General features: G+C 44.5%; 1 non-coding gene across 1 annotated transcript; it reads left to right on the forward strand.

Annotated features, from left to right (window-relative positions):
* The first annotated feature begins 490 nt into the window (after positions 1-490).
* On the forward strand, positions 491-622 carry LOC129692933 (small nucleolar RNA SNORA17). The gene has a single exon (XR_008722794.1). It is a non-coding gene; the product is annotated as a small nucleolar RNA SNORA17 (small nucleolar RNA).
* Positions 623-6,045: the final 5,423 nt, after the last annotated feature.

The raw sequence follows: 6,045 nt of genomic DNA on the forward strand, positions 1-6,045 counted from the left end.
TACATATGACTCCAACCTCGGCCCACTATTTGGTTCATCCAGCCTATTGATCTGTTCTTGTACGTCAGCAGAGCCACACCAGCTTTATTGCCATGCTATAACTCTTGAACTTAGCAATAAGCTTGTATTCACTTATTTGTAATGTGATTTTCCAAACACCACTGAAAACTGTGTTTGAATCTTCAATGGAGTTTTATATTTTATTTTCAATTTAGATGTTAAGCACTGCCTGTTTGTTTTTCTTACCTGAGAATGGGTTCTCTTGACCAATTAATGGCATGCCTACCATATGGGTTACCTAAGAGCATGCAGTCCATAAATATTGAACGAAACTACCCTGACTGAAAGGACTTCTTGAACGAGAAGATAATCATAGTTGCAGCAGAGTGAACTCCAGCTAACGACAGCCTGCTGTCCCAAGAAGAGGAAGGGCCTTTCACAAACTCCTACTCTGAAAGTCAGTCTTATCCTTCAACTAAACTTCAAAATTTCTGTCCCTAGAGGGCTTGCAGGTGCAGCAGCTGTGTCACATGTGGGTCAGTGGGTGGCAGAGAGGAGAGAAGCTATGTCTATGCTCAGTGTTCTGACCTGTGAGCATCTGAGTGATAAGTAGCCTGAAAAATGAGACCTAGGACAACCAGCAGTATAGTGCCAAGGGCCAAACATGGAGCTAGCCTGAGGCATCCAGTATGGCTCCACCCAGGCTAAGACGGGCTCCTAGGATGAAGAAAGCAGGCCTTGTGGGTTCCTAGGATGGAGAGCAAACCAGAGCTAGAAGAACCCTGCCTGGGACCTCAAGCCCTGGAAGGGAGAGAGCCTGAGACAGAGAACATTCACACAGGGCCACTCAGAAGGGCCAAGTGTGACGCAAGCCTGAGACAACCACCAGACTTATGCCATGGGGCCCAGACAGGGAGCTGGTCTAAGATGACCACCAGTCTGGCACCGTGCAAGCCTTAGTGGGTAGACCATGCCCAAGAGGACCAAATATGCCCAACGCCACAATACGCAAACAGGGCATAGCACTTCTGAGACCATTCCTGAGATGATCCCAGGCATTCAGAGACCCTGGGCAACGCTAAGAAGGGCAAGTAAGTGGTGGAGAAATGGAAGAGGAAGAGAAATGGAAGGATGCGGGCACAATGAAGAGAGGCAGAACTGGAGACTCGAGGGTGGTGAGGAGCAGCCTGATGTGAGTAGCCACTAATGCCACCTGGGACTATGGTCAGGTCCTGGCTTATGTTGCCACTGGGAGCCACGTCTTGGTCCATGACCCTGCAACAGTGGGGTCTTTTACCACCAAAGACCTGACTGATAGTCCTCGTCTGGACTGTCACCCAGAGACATGCTGATATCTGAGGGAGGTGCAGAATGACCCCACCCCTCATCTGGGCACTGTAGGAAAACTGGCTCTAAAGACATGAGAGCAGGACAGCTGACCCCATCTCTTGTCCCTAGCCAGCTAAAGTACTTAGGAGAATGGGCCACACATGGCCAGAGTGGTGAGTTAACTGGCCCCAAGGATACAAGTAAGGAAGATCTAGTCCTACCACTAATTTCCCATTAGGTGGCATGGATGAGGAAGAGATACCCCCCTCCTCTCTCACCCTTCACAACCTGTAGAAAACGAGAAACCTGGCAGTTGTGGTTGTGAAAGCAGGAGAACTCCCTGCCCCTCACCAGCTACAGCACTCTAGAGAGCAGGCCCTGCCCCTCTCCTGGGCAGTACAGTAGAGCTGGCGCCTGGAATGGGGCTTACTGGTGAGCCAGCCCTGCCTCTTGCCTACTGTGTGGTGGTACAGGCATGGGAGAGATCCCTCCCCTCCCTTTTGGCCTCACCACTCCCAGCAAGTGGGAGAGCTGTCCCTTTCAGGCATCATGAGAGCAGGACAGCTGACCCTCACCCTCGCCCTTAGCAGCACTTAGGAGAGCAGGCTCTGCACCGTGCCTGGGCAGCACAGTAGAGCTAGTCCTGAATATAGAGTTGCAGATGAGCCAGCCCCCAAGGCATGAGATTGGGAGAACCAGTGGTCTGACCAATTCAAATACCCCTCAGGCCCAGACCCAGGGCTTTGAATTAACCCACTCCAACATCTACCTCATCAAGAAAACGCTGGAGTGAATGAAGGGGGCAGTCCTACTGATCCAAAACCACAGGATCTCCATGATACAGGGCAACAACGGGATATCTGAGAAGAGACCCAGTAAGGTTCCAGCATTGATAGAATAGCAGAAGCCAAGGGCCTTGTACCAGACCAATGAGTTATTGCAATGAACATTTGCAAGCAAAGAAGTGTGGACTAAAGGGTCTACTGTGGGACACACTGTGACACACTACAGCTTCTAATATGAGATTTTTTTTTTCTCTGTTGATGGGACCCACAAAGGCTGGGATGGGTATGAGGGGAGGAGGAAATGAGTGGAATTAGGTTACATGATGTGAAATGCACAAAGAACCAATAGAAAAGGTTTTCTTAATATAAATAAAAATGAGAATTGTCTCAAGTCTGATGACCAGAGATTTATCTCTGGGCCCCACATACTGGAAGAAGAAAGATGACTTGCTCAGATTATTTTCCAGCCTCCACTTGCACATCATAGAATATGATACCTGATGCCGTGTGTATGTATGTGTATGCACACACACACACATACACACACACATACATACATATATACATACATACATACATACATACATACATACATACATACATACATAAAGTGTGATTTAATTAACCAATGACTTCTGTGGGGAGAGGTAATTTTTCATCAAGGATTTGGCACCCAAATGTTATCCATGTTCTAGTAGATGGCCTACATGCGTGAACAAAAAGGTACAGCTAAGGGGACTCTTAAGGGCACAAAGTCAGTTGAGGAAAGCGGTGGGAATAGAGGGAAGGAATTGAAAGGGGATGAACGAGAGAATGGTTACTTAAAGCATATTATATACATGTACAAAATTCTCAAACAATAAAAAATAAAACAAAATAAATACCAGTAAGTTTACTATCCATGTATCACATTAATAGTTACTAATTGTTCCTTTGTAATATCTCAATGCATGAGTGTAGCAAAGTGTGTTTTAATTTCATAATTTACATTTCAGATAGGATAGGTTGTGTGTGTGTGTGTGTGTGTGTGTGTGTGTGTGTACACTCCTGCTGAGTGTTTCTCTACCAATCTCCATGGCTAAGGTGATGGTATTGAAATGAACAAACTAGATGAGATGGAGAAGGTGAGGTGTGAGAACTTGGCTTTGTGCCTTGTTATCGATGAAGCTTAGCATGATAACCATGAAGGACCTGGGATTAACGTGTGGTGACCTCCTTCCTCCTCACCAGTTTTCACTTATCTCAATTTTCTGAGTTGAGCAAGTAGACACTGAAATGCTCAACCTCATATGTCTCTAGAAATATAAAGTCTCCACAGCTTCTAAGATTCCAAGATGGAGTGTGGAGGCTCAGGCAGGAAGAAGCTGCAGAGCAGTGTTTTCTGAGTGGTAATTACCTACCTCGCATTCGTTTTTGTGCCTTATTGTCTCTGTTACCGTTTAACTACTCCATACAGAAAGGAGCACACTGGCACTTGTTACACACGCATACCTCCTGGATGGTGGCAGGGGCAGGGTCTCCACGAAACACACAGTCTGTTCAGTGAGTTAAAGAAGGAGCAGACACTGAGTCTGCTCTGTTCTGCACCTGGAGGACTTCCCGGGGATGTCAGTGCTGTTGGTCACATGATTCTCTTTGAGAAACACTGAAGGATACCAACAAACCAGATCCGATCTCTAGATTCCCTGGAGTCCACAGTGTGGCAGGAGGCACAGACCTAGACACTAACAGCTCATATTCAAGACAGCACAAAATGAGTGTAGGAGAGGAGACCAAACACACAGACAACCCTAAGGTCTCAACAGATGATTAGCAATGGGAGCCATTGCCAGCATCCCTCTTCAGATACATTAGGAAGGAGACATAAACATCAGAAGTATGGACAACACACCAGTCAATAGGTCCCAAAACAAATTCAATGTATACTCTCCACTCTCTGGCTCTTTTCTTGCCTGTTTTGGCCACACAGTTGGAGAATGGTATGTACAACAGTCAGCTGCTTCTTCCTGATAGCAGCGAGAGCAGTAAAGAAACATGTGCTTCATGGATAAGAAGCCAGACAGTGCTAGCTTCCTCCTGGAAGCTATATTTCTGCAAACGTATTTTTATACCGGGTGGCTGTTCAGCTCGGCAGGGATGCCTTTTTGCAGAAGTTAGTGAAGCTACGGAGCCAGAAAACAACGACTGTTATCAAGCAGCGTGGCCCATCCTTCTGTGTAGGTGTCTGGGTGTCAGGCTAGAGGAAAGACAAATGCAGATCTGCCCACACACTCCGCAGCGAATTGCTCTGGAAAATTCCGGGGCGTGTGACAGGTTGCTTTTTCTGTACTCTCAACAGGTTAGCATCACCGGTGTTACATTTTCAAAATGTGAGGAACCTGGAAACCATTGCAACAAAACCCAAGGTCACAGAACTGGACTGCAAGGTCAGTAACACCTGGTGTGTTCTTCCAGACACTGGACATTTGCACTTACAAGTGTTCACAACTTTGTTGATGAAGACGGTTTCTCTGGATTTTGCTTAGACCTATCTGCTTATCGGAAAGAAAATTCACAGACTCATCCCTTATCCGCTTCTCAAAACCATCACAAAGGCAGTCTGCTCTACAGAGAGAATGGAAGTGGGGTAATCAGAAGGACATCTGGCAGCTTTTCTGAACAGTACCCATAAAACACAGATAATTTAAAAAATGATGGCAGTTACCTTCTAGGATACTGTAATGATTTAAAGAAGCAAAAGCGTATAAAAGCGTATATAAGTTGCAAAATGATGATGATGATAACCAATATTTATTGAACAATCTTATGTACTTGAAATTTTTTTTTACATTGAATTTATTTATTTATTTTTAATCAAAAAAGGACAAAATGAATACAACATGGCTGGAAACAATGACACATCTTCAACACCAGCACTTTGAACATGTGACTCAGTTACATCTATTCAATAGGCCATAAGATTACAGAATTATATTGTATAATCCTAAATTGATTCTTACATGACCTTATGAAAAATTCCCAATTCTGGTTATATATTTTGTACATTATGAACTATATTCTTTGAAATTCATTTGTTATATGGTGCTTTCAGATTTGGAAACCATATTTACTTTTTCAGAAAATCCGTTGAGTATTCCAATTTGATTCATATGTGGAATGATTGTGAAATAATAAACGCCATTAAACTCTGGAGTCTTAAATTCTAAACTAGTAATATATTGCTGCAGTTAGCTATAGCATTATTTTTTAACATCTATGGAGAGAACTGTTGAAATATTTCTAGGTATTCAAAAATTAGGTTCTAGGTATTCAAAAATTAGGTTTTGAATACTTTGCTGGTAAGTATTTGTGACTTTTTTTCTTTTTTGTAAATTTTTTATTAATTACACTTTATTCATTTTGTATCCCCCCATAAGCCCCTCCCTCCTCCCCTCCTGATCCCACCCTTCCTCCCCTTTCTGCATGCATGCCACTCCCCAAGTCCACTGATAGAGGAGGTTCTCCTCTTCTTTCTGATCTTAGTCTATCAGTTCTCATCAAAAGTGGCTGCATTGTCCTCTACTGTGGCCTGATAAGGCTGCTCCCCCCTCAGGGGGAAGTGATCAACGAGCAGGCCAATCAGATTATGTCAGAGGCAGTCCCTCTTCCCATTACTATGGAACCCACTTGGACACTGAACTGACATGGGCTACACCTGTGCAGGGGTTCCAGGTCATCTCCACGAATAGTCCTTGGTTGGAGTATGAGTCTCTGGGAAGTTCCCTGTGTTCAAATTTTCTTGTTCTGTTGCTCTCCTTGTGGAGTTCCCGTCCCCTCCAGCTCTTACTATTTCCCACTTCTTACATAAAATTCCATTCACTCTGCCCATCAGTTGGCCATCAGGCTCAGCATCTGCTTTGACAGTCTATACTGCAGAAGCTTTCAGAGGCCC

The sequence above is a fragment of the Psammomys obesus genome, unplaced genomic scaffold (genome assembly GCF_907164565.1).
Source record: "Psammomys obesus unplaced genomic scaffold, mPsaObe1.curated_primary_1811, whole genome shotgun sequence".
NCBI lineage: Eukaryota > Metazoa > Chordata > Mammalia > Rodentia > Muridae > Psammomys > Psammomys obesus.